Raw genomic sequence first — 20,718 nt, 5'->3', positions numbered from 1 at the left:
CAAATTCTTATTTACAAGAACCAAAAGGCAAAAGGCCTCCTGCAGGGACGGGAGCATGTTTTTTTTTTAAAGAACAAAAATAAAATATAGGACAAAACATTCATCATGACAAGAGAGACAACAGAACACTACATAAAAAGAGACCTAAAACAAAAACAGCATTGCAGCAACACAACATGACAACAACATGGTAGAAACACAACATGGTAGCAGCACACCATGGTAGCAGCACAAAACACCATACACAAAACATTATTGGGCAGCACAAAGGGCAAGAAGGTAGAGACAACAATACATCACGCAAAGCAGCCACAACTGTCACAACTTCCGCTGAAGTCGGCCCCTCTCCTTGTTCGGGCTGCATTCGGCCATCGACGTCACCGGCTTTCTAGCCATCGCCGCTCCATTTCTCATATGTCCATTTGTTTTGTCTTGTTCCATACACACCTGGTTTTCATTTCCCCAATCAATCTACTTGTATTTAACCCTCTGTTTCCCATCATGTATTTGTGTGTAATTGTTTCATGTTATGTGGTGTTTTATTTACGCACTTGACTTTTGATATGTTCTGTGTTTTTGAGCGCGTTTGATTTATGTAGTGCTCTCGTTTTTTGGAACGAAAATAAAAGTGCGCCTGTCAACATTACTCTGCTCTCCTGCACCTGACTTCACCTCCAGTACACACCATAACAGAATTATACACCTCTAATGGAGTCAGCAAGAGCAGGTACCCCGGTTAGAGGAGTCGAGGAGCGCGTCCAGGAGAATTCCAGTGGGATGCGGCTCTCCCTTCCCAGGGAGTATGATGGAACGGCAGCACAGTGCCAGGGATTCTTGTTACAAMTGGACCTCTACCTGGCCACTGTGCACCCAGCTCCCTCGGGAAGGGAGAGAGTGGCTGCCCTCGTCTCCTGCCTCACAGGAAGAGCACTGGAGTGGGCGAACGCCGTGTGGAGAGAAGGAGACACGGCGTCGGACCACTTCGAGGAGTTCACCCGTCGCTTCCGAGCCGTCTTGAACCATCCAAACGAGGGCAGAGCGGCGGAGGAAAGGCTCTTCCATTTGAGGCAGGGGATGAGGAGCGCCCACGAGAGGACGTCCGACGTGAGCTGGCCTGCAGGGATGCCACCATTTTCTTTGACAAACTGGTGGATTTGTCCATCCGGTTGGATAACCTGCTGGTCACCCGCGGACGTCCAGAGGGGGCTCTGTCGGTTCCAACTTCCAGCACCCCCGTTCCGGTGCCCATGGAGTTAGAAGGGGCTGCTCATAGGGAGACTGGAGGAGGAGCCATCACGTGCACCATCTGTGGCCGCAGAGGACACACTGCCGGTCGGTGCAGTGTTGGTTCCTCTGGGAGTCGAGGCATCAGGCAGGGCAATCTGGGGTCACCCCAGGTGAGTTTGCACCACACTCATCCAGAGTCCTCTGTTGATCAACTGTTTGTGCCTGTTTGTTTCCCTGAGTTTTCCCCACATTCCCAGCATAACCCCACTATTTCCTGGCAACAGAGGGCTCTCACGGGGTGGTCGCAAGAGTGCTCAGGGAGGTGTTTAGGGGTAGCCGTTGGTGCTACCACGGTGGAAAGTTCAGACCAGGTCTCCTTCGTGCACATCCCCCACAGAATATGCCGATTTGGCTGTAAAAAGTAGAAGGCGACTCAATTACCACCTCATCGACGGGGGGATTGTGCGATAAATCTCCTGGCAGACGCTGCGCTTCCCAGGAGTCATGTGTATCCCCTGTCGCAAGCGGAGACGGTGGCTATGGATACATATGTTTCTGAATCCCTGCGTCAGGGGTACATTCAGCCCTCTACTTCACCCGCCTCCTCGAGTTTCTTTTTTGTGAAGAAGAAGGATGGAGGTTTACGCCTGTGCATTGACTATAGAGGTCCCGATCAAATCATGGTGAGGTACAGTTACCCACTACCTCTTATCACCACGGTGATTGAGTCAATGCACGGGCGCGCTTCTTCACGAAACTGGATCTCAGGAGTGCGTATAACCTGGTGCGTATCCGGGAGGGAGACGAGTGGAAGACGGCGTTCATTACGACCTCAGGGCATTATGAGTACCTCGTCATGCCGTACGGGTTGATGAATGCTCCATCAGTTTTCCAATCCTTTGTAGACGAGATTTTCAGGGACCTGCATGGGCAGGGTGTAGTGGTGTATATCGATGACATTCTGATTTACTCCGCTACACGCGCCGAGCATGAATTTTAGACCCACTGGTTGATGCTTATTTATAAAACCCTCTTAGGCCTCACTCCCTCCTATCTGAGATATCTACTGCAGCCCTCATCCTCCACATACAACACCTGTTCTGCCAGTCACATTCTGTTAAAGGTCCCCAAAGCACACACATTCCTGGGTCGCTCCTCTTTTCAGTTCGCGGCAGCTTGTGGCTGGAACAAGCTGCAACAAACACTCAAACTGGACAGTTTTATCTCAATCTCTTCATTCAAAGACTCAATCATGGACACTCTTACTGACAGTTGTGGCTGTTTTGTGTGATGTATTGTTGTCTCCACCTTCTTGACCTTTGTGCTGTTGACTGTGCCCAATATGTTTGTACCATGTTTTGTGCTCCTACCATGTTGTGAAGCTACCATGTACTGTATTTAAGAATATTTATAAGTATAAATGAATAGTCTGTAAATAGTATTTTTGTTGTATCTTTCCTATATATATATATATATATATATATATATATATATATAACTCTTTTTTATTTTGAATTGAATGTAATGTCTTATGTTGTTCTTGTCTATTACTGTTTTGTACTTTGTCATGTATTTGCACGTTTTATGTGTACTAATAAACTAAACTAAACCTAACTTGGCAGACGGCAGGGTACTGGGCAGAGGCCATCTGGTGGTGGCTGTTTAACAGTCTGAATCCYTGGGAATAGAAGCTGTTTATCAGTCTTTCGGTTTGCGGATGGTGCAATTGACGTACCAGGCGATGATACAGCCCAACAGGATGCTCTCAGTGGTGCATCTGTAGTTCGTGAGGTTCTTAGGGTCTTAGGTGCCAAGACAAATTTCTTCAGCCTCCTGAGGTTGTATACACCAGGTTCTTCGTTTTGTTGACGTTGAGGGAGAGGTTATTTTCCTGGCACCACTCTGCCAAGGCACTCAAGTCCTCCCTGTGGGCTGTCTGTTGGAGATGTGCGTGGCCACACAGTCATGGTTGAACAGGGAGTACAGGAGGGTGCTGAGGAATCAGAGTGGCAGAGGTGTTGTTGCCTACCTTCAACACCTGTGGTCAGCCCGTCAGGAATACCAGGACCCAGTTGCACAGGGAGGGGTTCAGACCCTGAGCTTAGTGATGAGCTTGGAGAGCACTATGGTGTTGAAGGCTGAGCTGTAGACGATGAACAGCATTCTTACATAGGTATTCCTCTTGTCCAGGTGTAACAGTTTTAACTTTAGTCCGCCCCCTCGCGAACCAGGGACCCTCTGCACATCAACAACAGTCACCCACGAAGCATCGTTACCCATCGCTCCACAAAAGCCGCGGCCCTTGCAGAGCAAGGGGAACCACTACTTCAAGGTCTCAAAGCGAGTGACGTCATCGATTGAAACGCTATTAGCGCGCACCACCGCTAACTAGCTAGCCATTTCACATCGGTTACACAGGTGGGATAGGGCAGTGTGCAGTGCAATGGCGATTGCGTCGTCTGTGGATCTGTTGGGGCTATATGCAAATTGTAGTTGGTCTAGGGCAGTGGTTCCCAAACGTTTTATAGTCCCGTACTCCTTCAAACATTCAACCTCCAGCTGCGTACCCCCTCTAGCACCAGGGTCAGCACACTCTCAAATGTCCTTTTGTTTTTTTACAATACATTTATTAAACATAAGAATGAGTGTGAATTTTTGTCACAACCCGGCGCGTGGGAAGTGACAAAGAGCTCTTATAGGACCAGGGCACAAATAATAATAGAATAATACTTTTACTTTAATTAACCATCTTACATATAAAACCTTATTTGTTCATCAATAATTGTGAATAACTCACCACGAGGGTGAGGAGGGTGTGTTTGAAAGGATGCACATAACTCTGCAATGTTGGGTTGTATTGGAGAGAGTCTCAGTCTTAAATCATTTTCCACACACAGTCTGTGCCTGTATTTAGTTTTCATGTTAGTGAGGGCCGAGAATCCACTCTCACATCGGTAAGTGGTTGCAAAGGGCATCAGTGTCTTAACAACATGATTTTCCAAGGCAGGATACTCTGAGCGCAGCCCAATCCAGAAATCTGGCAGTGGCTTCTGATTAAATAACATTTTCACAGAACCGCTTCTTGCAATTTCGATGAGGCTCTCTTGTTCAGATATTGGTAAGTCGACTGGAGGCAGGGCATGAAAGGGATAACGAATCCAGTTGTTTGTGTCATACGTTTCGGGAAAGTACCTGCGTAATTGCGCACCCAGCTCACTCAGGTGCTTCGCTATATCACAATTGACATTGTCCGTAAGTGTCACGGCTGTCTTCTTCCTCCTCGTCTGACGAGGAGAAGCGAGAAGGATCGGAGGACCAATACGCAGCGTAGTAAGTGTTCGTCATTTTAATGGAAAAACTGAACACTACAAAACAACAAAGTGACAACCGTGAAGCTAATGAACAATTGTGCTGACACAAACACTACACATAGACAATCACCCACACCCACAATGACAAAACAGGCTACCTAAATATGGTTCCCAATCAGAGACAACGACTAACACCTGCCTCTGATTGAGAACCATATCAGGCCAAACACAGAAACAGACAAACTAGACATACAACATAGAATGCCCACTCAGATCACACCCTGACCAAACAAAACATAGAAACATACAAAGCAAACTATGGTCAGGGCGTGACAGTAAGCTTGAGTTCATTTGCACACAAAAAAAATCATACAATGATGGAAAGACCTGTGTGTTGTCCTTGTTAATGCAGACAGAGAAGAGCTCCAACTTCTTAATCATAACCTCAATTTTGTCCTGCACATTGAATAAAGTTGCGGAGAGTCCCTGTAATCCTAGACTCAGTTCATTCAGGCGAGAAAAAACATCACCCAGATAGGACAGTCGTGTGAGAAACGTGTCATCATGCAAGCGGTCAGACAAGTGAAAATTATGGTCAGTAAAGAAAACTTTACGCTCGTCTCTCAATTTAAAAAAACGTGTCAATAGTTTGCCCCTTGATAACCAGCGCACTTCTGTATTTTGCAAAAGCGTTACATGGTTGCTGCCCATATCATTGCATACAGTAATGTAGAAAATACACGTGAGTTCAGGGGCCTTGCTTTAACAAAGTTAACCATTTCACTGTAGTGTCCAAACCGTCTTTCAAGCTCTCAGGCATTCCCTTGGCAGCAAGAGCCTYTTGGTGGATGCTGCTGTTTACCGGGAGAACTGCTTACATGCGCGTTACCTCTCCACTATGTCTCCCTGTCATGGCTTTTGCACCATCAGTACAGATACCAACACATCTTGACCACCAAAATCCATTTGATGTTACAAAGCTGTGAAGTACTTAAAAAATATTCTCTCCTGTTGTCCTGGTTTCCAATGGTTTGCAGAAGAGGATGTCTTCTTTAATTGACCCCCCGTAAACGTAACGGACATATACCAAGAGCTGAGCCAGGCCCGCCACGTCTGTTGACTCATCCAGCTGTAACGCATAGAATTCACTTCCTTGTATGCGAATCAGTAATTGTTTCAAAAGATCTCCTGCCATGTTACTGATGCGTCGTGAAACAGTGTTGTTTGATGAAGGCTATAGTTTTTTGGGCCTTTTCCCCCAGCATTGTCCCAGCTATATCCACGGCAGCAGGAATAATTAAGCTCACCATATAAGACTCTTCTAGCCCCTTCTTATTAATGGTATCTGTTGCTTTTATACATGTCTTACTACTCGAAAGTTGTCTTAATTCTCGCTCCAAAAACTCCCGTCGCTTATTTTTCTAATTGGCATGTTTTATTTATAAATGTCTGCACAAGAGTGAAGGTTTCCCGCAAGAGAGTAACGGTTAATGTGATTGGATGTTAATGTTGGATGTTGTTATTTCACTGAACACTAGATGGTTACATTTTATTTTTGGCAGTGAAACGAGGCTACTCAGGTGAGGAAAAAAACATCACCCAAATGTATAGCGCCATTGTAAAATCTAAATGGACTGTTTGAAAATGTGAATCACATTTTTATTTGGCGTACCTCCGACGGTATTGCGCGTACCCCTGTTTGGGAATAGCTTGTCTAGGGCATGGAGTTGGTATGGTATAGCTGGGAATTGGTATAGCCTCTCAAAGCACTTTATGATTAGTAATTTAGTTCAGTTACCTTGCTTTGCTTCTGGGCCGGCAGCCTTGCGAGGGTTAACGAGCTTAAAATGTCTTATTCACGCCGGCCATGGAGATCGGGAGCACGGTGTCCTCATAAGCGGAGGGGGCCCACATCAGTGGCTCTGTGTCATTTTCCTCAAACCAGATTCTGTGCGGAGGAATTACTTACAGTAATAAGTTGTTGTTTTGCTGTAACAAAATCATCTACCTGTGTGTTACATCATTTTTTCTATGCCATGTTTGTTATTTAGCAGGCGGTCTTATCCAGAGTGACTAGGGTTAAGTGCCTTGCTCAAGGGAACATTGGCACATGTTGTCACCTAGTGGACTTGAACCAGCAACCTTTCAGTTACTAGCACAACRCTCTTAACCGCTAGACTACCTACCACCCTTGTCTTGTGCTAACGGATTTCATGCTGTAGGCTAACTAATTTGATATAGGCTATCATAAATCCGAAAATGTAAGAAATATGGCTGATTAACCTTTTCCTTGTGGAAATAGTCCCATTATTTCGAGTTAATCGAGTAGAAAGAGAACGTTTTAGTCAAATGCCAACTCTGGAAAGGCAGCATTGATCTGTTCGTCCAGAAACACCACATCAAACCTCAAATCTGGAGGTTGTGCACAAAGGCACAAAGCTAGTTGCCAAATGCATGAAAGAGGAGAAATCTATACACATTATGATAACAAACAGAGATGCATCAATAATATTTCCAAGTGTAATTAAAAACGGCAATAATTCACATGCTCTGAGTGTACATAGCATTAGGAACACCTGTGAAAAGTGTGATCCCTTATTGATGTCACTTGTTACGTCCACTTCAATCAGTGTAGTTGAAGTGGAGGAGACAGGTTAAAGAATTTTAAGCCTTGAGACTATTGAGACTGGGTTTTTCATGCTCATTGGTTTCCCCTGTGTATCAAGAACGGTCCACCACCCAACTTTCAACACCTTGTAGAGTCTATGCCCCGATTAATTAAGGTTGTTCTGAGGGCAAAAGGGGGGGGGGGTATAGTCAATGTATGTGTGCCATTCAGAGGGTGAATGAGCAAGACAAAAGATTTAAATGCCTTTGAACGGGGTATGGTAGTAGGTGCCAGGCGCACCAGTTTGAATGTGTCAAAAACAGCAAGGTTGCTGGGTTTTCACGCTTAACAGTTTCCCATATCAAGAATGGTCCCCCACCCTTAAGGACATCCAGCCAACTTGACACAACTGTGGGAAGTACTGAAGTCAACATGGGCCAGCATCCCTGTGGAAGGCTTTCGACACATTGCACAGTCCATTCCCCGACAAATTGAGGCTGTTCTGAGGGCAAACTCAATATTATGAAAGTGTTCCTAATGTTTTGTACACTCAGTGTATATTCCTATGAATGTGAGTAGGGTGACTCCCCTAGCAGGTATTGCACCCAGGTCACCACATTGAGGCCACCAGCATGTTTAGCTGACTCCATCAAGATGATTTAGCAATATGCAAGAGACTATGGTTGAATTACAGGAATTGGAAGGTCAAGAAATGTCTGAGAATGGAATTCTAAATGCAGGTGTATTTCATTAATATTATAAAATGTATGTATTCACATACAATACATAAAGCTTAGGTTACAAAGCATTAACACGCATTACAAGGCATTATTTTATGTATGATCAGAGACGGAAAGAGATAAAAAATAATCCATGGCTTGTGCCATGGCCCAAAGTTTTTGGGGGAGAGAGAGAGAGAAAGAAAGCGAAAGAGAGAGTGACCACAGCAGGTCAGGAACAAATAGAGAGTGAGAGACAATCAACCCTTTTATATCCTTTTGACCAGGTTTAGATTCTAGATCTGAGCTGTTGACCAAGAGCATTACTGTAACTTCCTATCAGACATCAGACCTACAGGATGTATTCACAACAGAGATAGCACAGAGAGAGGCTGAATTCCTGAGAAGACAATTAAACCTCTTGCATAGAGTGTTGATAAGAGTCACTTCCAACATTAGACAACTATACAGATAGCCCTTACATTGTTGAAATAAGTCAATAAAATCAAGGATGAGACAATAGTCAGATTAACTAATACCTGACATGGACATGGTTGCAGAGCAGGAAGATCAGAGTACCGTGAACTAAGAAGTTGTGAGTTTAAATCCCAGGGGGAGACATGTTGAATAATAATTACTGAATAAATGAACATGCACAATGTAGTCAAGGTGTGTCAAATATGGAAAGTAAGTTGAAATCACTGTGTGTGTGAGTATTTCTAATGTTGCCAACAGAAAAAGAGCTATCAATCGTTTACCAATCAGGGCCTTTATTGGCTTGGCAACAGTAACAAGATATGATGTGTAAAGTCGTTTTTTACACATAAATGTTCTTGCAACGTTCCAATGAAACATGTCTTGAACATTTTATGTTCTAAGAACATGACAACCATGTTCTGTGTATGTTTGGTGGGACGTTGATGGAATATTCTCCTAAAACACAGAAACCTGGACGCATGAATGTTTTTGCCATGTTCCCATGAAACGTGTCTAGAACATTAATATCTTATATTCAGAGAACATGGTAACCACGCTCTGGGAACATTCCTATGAAAACGTTAGTTAATGACCTAATGAGAATCTTAAGGGAACGTTCTCTAAAGTTGTGGGAACGTTTGTTGTTAACTGGGGAGAGAGCCGTAAAGAAACTTTGTCTCATGAAGACGATACAGCTAACCACTAGGTTCTGTCACACCGCTTAAAATAGCGAAGCTCACAAACAAACAACCAAAACACAGAGAAATAAATATTCCAAAAACAAAAAATCAGATTCAGCTGTGTTTAACAATCATTGGCATTAAACATACACTGGTTGATATATGCCTACTGCATTGAGAAATAGCTTTTATGATATCCCAAACCTTGCTTCAGTGGTTTTCCTCTCTCGAAAGTGTGTGGCTTTTGGAGGAAAACAAAATGGCCACTCCCTCCAGGAGACATAGGGTCAGAGAGGAATGCTCTTCGGAAACCACAATGTGAGTCCCTTCTAGAATGCTCCAGGGCTGAATCTCATTTTCAAAGAGAGAAAGAGAGACAGAGAAACAACTAAATTAATAAGATGTTTGGTTCCGATTATGCCACGCTCCCGGTCCCATTCTTGCAGGTCATGGGATGGGATTTAGAGGTGGGCATGCACAGAAATTAAACATTGGCGTCAGTCACGGCACTGGAAATAGCATCTGGAGGATGGCCAGACCATTCCAGTATCCTCTGGTGTGGATCCGTTTAGGCTTTAGCCGGTGGTCAAACTTGTGGGAAGAACACAATGGCTTTTGGAATATTTCAAGTTCAACACTGAAGTCATGCCATGTTTCCTCCAATGATGGATAAACAAAATGTGTATGTCTATGGTTTTCTCTGTTAAGGCACCCAATGGCTCTCTTGGGCCTCACAGTGGCTGATAAATCCAATCAAATCAAATGTTATTTGTCACATGCGCTGAATACAACAGGTGTAGACCTTACAGTGAAATGCTGATTGAGTCTGTAATACCAACATGTTTCAAGCAGACCACTATAGTCCCTGTACTCAAGAACACAAAGGCAACCTGCCTAAATGACTACCGACCCTTAGCACTCACGTCTGTAGCCCTGAAGTGCTTTAAAAGGCTGGTAATGGCTCACATCAACACCATTATCCCAGAAACCCTAGACCCACTCCAATTTGCATACCGCCCAAACAGATCCACAGATGATTGCACTCCACACTGCCCTTTCCCACCTGGACAAAAGGAACACTTATGTGAGAATGCTATTCATTGACTACAGCTCAGCATTCAACACCATAGTGCCCTCAAAGCTCATCACTAAGCTAAGGATCCTGGGACTAAACACCTCCCTCTGCAACTGGATCCTGGACTTCCTGAYGGGCCGCACCCAGGTGGTGAGGGTAGGTAGCAACACATCCGCCACGCTGATCCTCAACACTGGAGCCCCCAGGGGTGCGTGCTCAGTCCCCTCCTGTACTCCCTGTTCACCCACGACTGCATGGCCAGGCACGACTCCAACACCATCCTTAAGTTTGCAGATGACACAACAGTGGTAGGCCTGATCACAGACAACGACGAGACAGCCTATAGGAAGGAGGTCAGGGACCTGGCCAGGTGGTGCCAGAACAACTAATATTGCAGTAAAATGTTGCATTTCCTCTGATAATCCAAAGTCTATTTTCCATCCAGGCTCATTAGTATTCTTCAGTGTTGACTATTGCATTTAGCTTAGCTTTGCGGGTATTGTGCATGGCTTTGGGCTGAGCACGGACTGTGACCTACAGATTTCAGCACCACCAGAATAGACCACCCAAGCAACTCCAGAGCCAAAGTAGGCATACATTTAGAAGTGTTTGCCAATTTAAACGGCACCTCTCACAAACAACACCTCTCACAAGCCACTTCAAATATTGTTTCCATAACACCAACTCCCTCAGAGACAGAGCGCATCACAAAGAAGTTTATAATGTTAGGTCTTATAAAATGTTGTAAAAGTGACACCTCTTCATTTCACACTCTGTAAAGGTAACTGAATAGATCAATGGACACTACTGTGTGGTCCTGTAGTTGACGTTGCTGGAGTGGAGCTCGACCTGCAACTGTAACCAAGGAGACATTAGTTTCAGCTGACTGGAGTTGTTTACAGTAGTTGCCCCAGGCCGCTCCATGGCACTAAGTGGAAACTGTAGTCCTTGAAGTGAGACATCGCTCTCCCTATCTCTTTCTTGCCTGAGGCTACCGAGGTGCACCCCTTGAAGACTTCTTCAGCATTTGATAGGTCACATTTTCCTAACTGAACTAAAGGGTATTAACGAAATGCAGATGCCTATTTGAGAGAGGAAGAGTGTAAGGCAAAAAAGATCATGACACTGCAGAACATTTTCCAAAGGGCTTTCAGTTGGTAAGAAAAAAATAGAAGATCTGTTATGAATGAGGACGTTGGACTAGGTAGACCAACTGTGTTCCCATTTCATTTTGAATGCAATTTGCTGTAACTTGATGGCTGAATCAAAATGTGCTGCGTTGTTTAATGGGGTAATTGAAATCTGTCAGACAAAAAGCTATTGTGTAAGTGTGAATTTGTTTACATCTGAAATACAGTTTTTTTTGCCTACAGTTAGCCTGCAAAAAACTTTTAATAGAAATTGGCTGCAAAAGTACATTGTGTTTGTGATCCTTCTAGTATCGCATGCAGAGGATTAAAATTCAACACAACACCATGTAGTTTATCAGAATAATGTGTACTATACACTCGCTCTCTCATTAAACACACTCCAAAAATACTTCAGCACACTCACACACAAACCACTTCTGTTGGCTGGTGAAGAGAAAATAAACAGGATGGTTGTGGTTTGTAATTATCAAGCAGCAAAACAATAGCATTAATCAACCTCATATTGCTGAGTGGGACAGGAAAGACAGAATCCTCTAGAATTCCGAATCCTCTAGACCAGGGATTCCCAAACACTCAGGCACCACTTACAGAAAAGTTTGCAGGTGTAAACGCTTATTTCTTGCAAATCTACACATTTTGTCAATGGGTGCAGAGAAATTGTTGCCGTTTTAAAGCTCATTCTTGCAATGTGGGGCGGCAGGGTAGCCTAGTGGTTAGAGCGTTGGACTAGTAACCGAAAGGTTGCAAGTTCAAATCCCCGAGCTGACAAGGTACAAATCTGTCGTTCTGCCCCTGAACAGGCAGTTAACCCACTGTTCCTAGGCCGTCATTGAAAATAAGAATTTGTTCTTAACTGACTTGCCTAGTAAAATAAAGGTAAAAAAAAAAAAAAAAAARAAATGCCATGTCTTACACTTATGTATGTGACTCAAACATTACAACAAAATTGATGGGCAATATTCTACTATTACAACTTTCAATAGTAAGTTGAAAGCCGGACTGAGTTCCTAAAGTTTGCGAACCACTGCTTTAGACAGCTGAACCACAGCACACACAACTGTCCTGAAATGAAATCTAGCTGTGGGCCATCTGTTGAAAGTAGTATTCATACTCAGAAGAGGCCATGCCGCTTACATACCCTCCAGTCTACACCATATCTCACATTGATGCATCACCATCGCTGCTTCCACTAAATCCCATCCAGTTATGCAAGAAATGTGGAGAAGGAACCAAAAGTATTCACTTTGGTGATCTATTCTTTTAATCCTGGAGGTCGTCCGACCCTGGGAGCCAAAGCAACCCATCTGGCTTTGATTCCGCACCACATTTGGTTACTTAACTAAAGATAATCATATAATTATTTCCCACAGGACTACTGCTCAGAATAGAGCCTGTACTAAAAACCTAATAAGGTAGCCATTCGTATCAGATTTTGTGTTATTAACATCCCCCGCCCCCTCATCAGTCCGTCAAAGTGGTCCCGTCCAATTATCACCTCGTTTGGCAGTTGGTGCTGTGGAGGCCATAGAGCCTTGGCGTTCAGGGTTTGATGAGGGCAATCAAAATGTTCAGTTCAGAGTCTTAGCTACAGTGTGTACCGGTGCGGTTGTACCAGACATCCGCTGTTTCTCTACACATGGCCAGCGATAGGGAGGGAGGGATGGAGCAGAGGGATGGGGGTAAAAGGGAAATCAGACTCATGGGAAGGGATTTATTCTTCCACTCCCCTACCCAGATGAAAACAGTTCATGCACTCCTGCACTTCTGAAATGAAACAACCCAACGAGGAGCGAATAAGGTTCACGGTGCTATTTGCATACAACCGAAAAAGAGACCAACATTTTTCTCTCGCTCTTGTCCCCATAGCAACGCCATTGCCGTGAGGCGAAACTGAACTGAAAGACACAATAACCACTGCTGTGCTGCTGTTTTGGAAAGGAAAGTACTTTCTTTTCCATTTTCTTCTCATTTTCGCTGGACTTTTTATGAATGTGAAAAAAAATGGTGGTCTCATTTTATACAATTTCCGAATACTGCCAGGGGAAATGCTTGGTTTGAATAGACCCACTGTTCTGCTCTGCTTGGCTCTGTTCTGTGCACAGTCTCACTCCCGCTAGGAGTCTGTGATGCTGGCTCCATGAGCTCTACTCTTGTGGCTCTTGGGCGCAGTCCAAAGTTAAGTTAAGCAGCAGTACCCCCTTTCCTCACCTCTGCTCCATGGTGTAGACACATGTACTGTAAATGCACTCTCCGTGACACACATATAGTGCAGACAGAAATGTTCACATGCACACACACTCACTACTCCTACACGTACATGCATACCCACACCCAAATGTGTGCACATACAAGTAAGCGCGAATGCACACACAGACAGAGACAGATAGACACACACACAGACACACATTACAGACACACATATTCAAGTTTACCCTCACTGTATACATTTGCATGTAAACTCACTTCCACACACTTAAAAACATCGTATTGACAGCTCCAATCCTTAGACGGGTGACCATCCAGGGGCCAGATCGAGAGGGCAAGTTTTCTATCAACGAAGTAGCTGTTCCAACGTGACACCATTGTAAACTCGCCAGGCACTCTTAAAATCTTTCCTCTCATAAATGGCTTTAAGATCTGAACGATGAAATAGTATACTCTACATCTGGTTCAATCTAAGGCCAGATATACAGTATTTTACCTCTTTTAATTTGTCTCTATCACATACACATACGCTGGCACACACACACACACACACACACACACACACACACACACACACACACACACCAAGCACAAGTTTAGCACCCACACACACACAACACACACACCACACACACACACAGATTTCCTTTTTCAACTTCTCTCGAAGCAACACCAAATCACGGGCAACACCATGCTAAACTTCCATTCCCATTAACTCTGATTCATAGATCCCATAACTACATCCCATACCTTTGAGTCATCATGGCCATTGTATATTATATTAATTCAACCACACAGCCAAGCCTTGGTTCTTTATAGACTACCACACACAATCATGCACTGAACCACACACAGTACCCTTTGTCAGCAACATCCCACACATGCAAGTACCCGCTAACAACATCTGCACTCCACAGCTGAGTCACACTGCTAGCGTAACCATCTGAGTAGAACTGAAAGATCTGGCAACGAAGATGTTGAAGAACACAACACTACATGAATCTGGTCTTCCTCCAGCTTGCATAATGTTCGACTAATGTTACCCCAGTCCCTTGATCCTACTAAAAGACAAGATGTTGCGCAAGTCGGACATCTCTCTGGATTCACAATCATCTTTATTCAGGCTGATAATTCTTTACACTAGTGATATGGAACGTTTTACTAGCATCACGTGCAAAGATGTTTGGCTTTGCATGGGTATGTTGTATTACAGATGTAGGATATTAATTTGATCACCCTTTGCAGGAGAACTTTCATGCGATGCAGGAAATGTAAAGCTTGTATTGTATTTGACGTTTAAAAAGACTTCCGAAGTTTGTAATTTCTACTTTGAAATTTCAGACTTGATTTTCCCTTACTAAAAATGTATCAACCCCTACAAAAATGTTCATTCATTTTAATCCACATAATAATTCACATTTCCAGTTGCTGCAGGATTATTTTCCTGCTGTTGCTAACTGGCTCAAATTAAGATCCTACATAGGTATTATGTGACTGCCCTGGAGATACACTAGGTGGACTTGTAGATTACAGGCCAGTTCTCATTCATTCTCTCCAGTCTGACTTCCTGAGTCCCAATGCCTGTGGAGATTGCCTCCCTATAGAATACTGATTCGGTGCCTCTTTCACACCAGATGAGGAACACATGTCTAGAAATCCGGTCGTTCTCTCTTCCCAGTTCTTTTCTCCCTATCTTTTTATGGAAAAGACAAACAGATGACAGAACAGAACAAATATATTTTGTGCAGAGGAAGGAGCATTCTCCCATGGTCATTTTAATAGGCTCCTGCACAGAACGAGGCCCATGAATTTAAACTTAAGCAAGTTTGATTGATTTTGGTACAAGGTGCCATGTGAGTGGCAATGGCCTGAAATGGCCTGCTCTTAGTATTGCCCTGCTGAGCCTGGTCCTTTAGAATGACAAATGGTACGGTGGTCCTTGTTGACCTTTTTACGTGCAGTAAAGTCTATTGCCACAAGATATTCTCACCAGTATACATTACAAATTGTCTATTACAGAGCACTTTTTTCTCCTTCTATAATTTATTCAACCTTTATTTAGCCAGGCGAGTTGGTTAAATACTTTTTTTTAAAGTTAAAGGGATACTTCGGAATGTTGGCAATGAGGCCTTTTATCTAATTCCCCAGAGTCAGATGAACTCGTGGATACCATTTGTATGTCTCTGTGTGCTGTTTGAAGGGAGATGCTAACTACAGCTAGCACAATTGCTAACTAGCATTAGCACAATGACTGGAAGTCTATGGGTATATGCTAACATGCTAGTAGATACCCATAGACTTCCCATTTTACGCTAACAGTAGTTAGCATTGGATCGCGAAACTACCTCTAACTTCATACTGGACACAGAGACGGAAAACTCTGGGGAAGTAGATAAAAGGCCTCATTGCCAAAATCCTGAAGTATCCCTTTAAGTCGATCAAAAAGCAGTGATGATGTTTGGGTGGTAGATCAAGAAGTGAGACGTTTCCAAGAAGGCAGAGGGATGGGGAGAGTGGAATACTGTGACCCAAAAGGGTAGACAGTTTATGTGCTATGTCTTTCCATAATTGTAGGTTAGGTGGACAGTGCCATGTGGCGTGAAAGAACAAATTGTTATTTACAATGACAGTATGGCTAAACTGTTCAAGTCTCCTACAACTCAAGCAGGATCCAAAACAGACGAGACAACAACATCACTTTCATAACCTATAATCAAACCCTCTCTGTTTTCTCCAGATTGATCTCTTTTGTTATTCAGTTGGTGTTTGTTACATAAGGGGAACCAGATCCACTTGGGAACACATTGTGCTGCTCCTCTGTATGTCTGATATCAACTGCCCCGCTTCTCCTGAACAGTGTGTCCTATCCACTTACAACCCTACTTTACTATATTTACAGATGATCTTCCTAACATCAAGACCAATAGGCCATGCCAAAGGCCACATGTGTGAATGTGTGTGTTCTATGTGTGTATCAGTGTGTGTATCAGTGGGCTGGTGGGCGGAGCTATAGGAGGACAGGCTCATTGTAATGGCTGAAATGGAATCAAAGCTGGAATGAAGTCAAACGTGGTTTCCGTATGTTTGATATCATTCCTTTTATTCCATTCCATTCCATTCCCATCCTTCCGTGCTTATCAGCCAGCTTGGCAGCACAAGAGGCTTCTAGACGATTCAATTGAACTAAATCAAGTCCAGACAGCCAGGCAGCAAGAGGGTCCACAACATCCAATGCCAACCAAACTGCTTTATTAATGCCAACCATCAGCAGCTATTTATTAGCTTGGCAGATTTAGCAGTAGAACAGCTCCACTTTAAACCATAGGAGTCTGGAGCCTATTTGTGATGTAAATGTTCTGCTCACAACGTCTAGGCAGTGTACAGCATCCATATTAGGGTCCCTGTATTGCTTCCAATGTGGGTGTACAAAAGAAGTCAGTTGGAATATTTTGAATCCGTAAGTACATCTGTGATAATACTGAGCCAGACTGTCACGAGAATTTTCAATCCCAATGATAATAAAAAATCAATCAATAGCTTTGACCAATCCACGAGGTTTGTTAGACCATGGGTTTAATAATAATTAGTCAAAGACTCAGCTTATGCAAAAGGTTAGTACAGTTTATTCACGAGAACGTTATGAAGTCCACAATACAAAGACATCCATTTTATTGCGGTGCACATACATCCACACAAACAGCAGATATCATACGCACATACATTTGCACACAAACAGTAGGTATCCTACGCACATACTGTATCAATACCCAGCCGACAAAGATTAGGGACCGTGAGAAGCACTCCCTGTCCTCCCTCAAATCTCTCAGTGGCCCCTAGCCAAGGTCAGCACCGAATCTTGCTCAGACAGTCTGTGTTTAATTAAYAACTTCTTCTTAATAGGGGGCGCTGTTTTCACTTTGGGAAAAAATCGTGCCCAAATTAAACGGCCTCGTACTCTGTTCTAGATCATACAATATGCATATTATTATTACTATTGGATAGAAAACACTCTGAAGTTTCTAAAACTGTTTGAATTATATCTGTGAGTAAAACAGAACTCATTTGGCAGCAAACTTCCAAACAGGAAGTGAAAATTCTGAAAATGGGGCTCTGTGTCAGGGCCTGCCTATTCAACTGACTTATATTTATGGATCTGTATGCACTTCATACCCCTTCCACTAGATGTCAACAGGCAGTAGAAGGTTGAATGGGGTGTCTAGCTTGATGTGAGGCCGAATGAGAGCTTTTGGAGTGACAGGTCCGCTCTTTTGTCAGTTTTCAACTGCGCACAGGGGAACTCCACATTGTCTTCTGAAATGCGTTACGTATACACGACGAAATGCTCCAGCTCTGATTTTATTGGATACATATGAGAAAAACATCATAAAGTAGGATTTTCAACCGAGTTTGACCAGTTTATTCRACGTTTATTGGGACTTTTGGAATTTTTCRTTCCAKGCGCAAMGATTTCTTGGACATGTGCMCTCCACATGGCTAGCCAAAGTTGCTAATTCGACAGAAGAAATGGACATTCTAAAACAAAACAACGATTTATTCTGGAACTAGGACTCCTTGCACAACATTCTGATGGAAGATCATCAAAAGTAAGAGAATATTTATGATGTTATTTCGTATTTTTGTGGTATATGTTGGCTCCAACAAGGCGGAGAATATGTGAGCGCTGTCTCACAATATTGCATGCTGTATGTTGTACTAAAGTTATTTTTTTWAAATCTAACACAGCGGTTGCATTAAGAACCAGTGTATCTTTCATTTGCTGCACAACATGTATTTTTTAGTAAAGTTTATGATGAGTTCTTTGGTTAGATTACGTGACTGTCCGGACAATTTGGTGCATCATGGCTACTTATTCACAATGTAAAACCAGGATTTGTAGCTCTAAATATGCACATTTTCGAACAAAACATAAATGTATTGTATAACATGATGTTATAAGACTGTCATCTGATGAAGTTGTCCAAAGGTTAGTGATTAATTTTATCTCTATTTGTGGGTTTTGTGAAAGTTATCTTTACGGTGAATAAATGGCGTTGTGTGTTTGGCTATTGTGGTGAGCTRATATAAATATATATTGTGTTTTCGCTGTAAAACACTTAAAAAAATCTGAAATATTGGCTGGATTCACAAGATGTTTATCTTTCATTTGCTGTACACCATGTATTTTTCATAAATGTTTTATGATGAGTATTTATGTATTTCACGTTGCTCTCTGTAATTATTCTGGCTGTTTTGGTGCTATTTGTGATGGTGGCTGCAATGTAAAACTACGATTTATACCTCAAATATGCACATTTTCGAACAAAACATAAATGTATTGTATAACATGATGTTATAAGACTGTCATCTGATGAAGTTGTTCAAGGTTAGTGATTAAATKTATCTCTATTTGTGGGTTTTGTGAAAGCTACCTATGCGGTGGAAACATGGTGAAAACATGGCGTTGTGTGTTTGGCTATTGTGGTGAGCTAATATAAATATATATTGTGTTTTTTCCTCCTTGTGTTCTCTCTCTGCTCTCATCCTTCTAGACCTATCGGGTCTTTTCCGTTTGTTGGAAGGATGGTAAAAGAACTCCTTTTGTTTGTTAGTTAAGGGTGGTTTTTGGTGTGATTGTGTTTCTTGATTTTATTAGTTTTTATTTTTTGTTTATTATGATGTTTTTTTATTTCTTTTTTTTTGCTTCGATACTGTGAACCATCAGATCCTCTCTCCACCCTCTCCGAGTTGGGATCTCCGGCGCGGCCCACGCTTGGATTGCGTCCTACCTGACAGGTCGCTCCTACCAGTGGCGTGGGCGAGAATCTGTCTCTCACCACGTGCTCTTCACCACTGGTGCTCCCAGGGCTCTGTTCTAGGCCCTCTCCTATTCTCGCTATACACCAAGTCACTTGGCTCTGTCAATAACTCGCACATGGTCTCTCCTATCATTGCTATGCAGACGACACCAACTAACTACTCTTTCCTTTCCCCTTCTGATGACCAGGTGGCGAATCGCATCTCTTGCATGTCTGGCAAGACATATCAGTGTGGATGACGGATACGACCTCAAGCTGAACCTGGCAAGAACGGCGAGCTGCCTTCTCCGGGGAAGGAATGCCCGTTCCATGATCTCGCCATCACGGTTGACAACTCCATTGTGTCCTCTCCGAAGTGCTAAGAACCTTGGCGTGATCCTGGACACAACACCCTGTCGTTCTCACTAACATCAGGGCGTGACCCGTTCTGTAGGTTCATGCTTAACATTCGCAGAGTACGACCCTGCCTCACACAGGAAGCGGCGCAGGTCCTAATCCAGGCACTTGTCATCTCCAGTCTGGATTACGGCAACTCGCTGTTGGCTGGGTCCCTGCCTGTGCCATTAAACCCCTAAACTCATCCAGAACGCGCAGCCCGTCTGGTGTTCAACCTTCCAAGTTTCTCTCACGTCACCGGCTCCTCCGCTCTCTCCACTGGCTTCAGTTGAGCTGCATCCGCTAGACCATGGTGCTTGTACGGAGCTGTGAGGGGAATGGCACCTCCGTACCTTCAGGCTCTGATCAGGCCCTACACCCAAACAAGGCACTGCGTTCATCCACCTCTGGCCTGCTCGCTCCCTACCTCTGAGGAAGTACAGTTCCGCTCAGCGCAGTCAAAACTGTTCGCTGTCTCTGCGGCACCCAATGGTGGAACAAATTCTCACGACGCCAGGTCAGCGGAGTCAATCACCACCTTCCGGAGAACACTGAAACCCACCTCTTTAAGGATACCTAGGATAGGATAGTAATCCTTCTAACCCCCTCCCCTCCTTAAAAGAGTTAGATGCACTATTGTAAAGTGGTTGTTCCACTGGATATCATAAGGTGAATGCCAATTTGTAAGTCGCTCTGGATAAGAGCGTCTGCTAAATGACTTAAATGTAAAATGTAATGTAATGTTTTCGCTGTAAACATTTTAAAAATCGGAAATGATGGCTGGATTCACAAGATGTTTATCTTTCATTTGCTGTATTGGACTTGTGATTTCATGAAATTATATGATATCCCTGTCGCGTTAGGCTAGGCTATGCTAGTCAGCTTTTTTGATGAGGAGGATCCCGGATCCGGGAGAGAGAAGCGGTAGAGTTAAGATACTATAGAGACATATTGTACAGATATATTGTTTTACCCTAATTTTGACTAAAACTACACACATCATTTATTATAATTTTACTGACTAAGACTACACACATCATTAATAATAATTTGATGATTCTAATGTATTTCATT

At 43.3% G+C, this 20,718-nt stretch overlaps 1 pseudogene; it reads left to right on the top strand.

Moving 5' to 3' along the window:
* Positions 1-708: 708 nt before the first annotated feature.
* Positions 709-20,718, top strand: part of LOC111958702 (complement C3-like) — a 32,545-nt pseudogene continuing 12,535 nt past the window's right edge.

The sequence above is a fragment of the Salvelinus sp. IW2-2015 genome, linkage group LG35 (genome assembly GCF_002910315.2).
Source record: "Salvelinus sp. IW2-2015 linkage group LG35, ASM291031v2, whole genome shotgun sequence".
NCBI lineage: Eukaryota > Metazoa > Chordata > Actinopteri > Salmoniformes > Salmonidae > Salvelinus > Salvelinus sp. IW2-2015.
The sequence above is the reverse complement of the archived record's forward strand: the minus strand, read 5'-3'. Positions and strand labels throughout refer to the sequence as shown.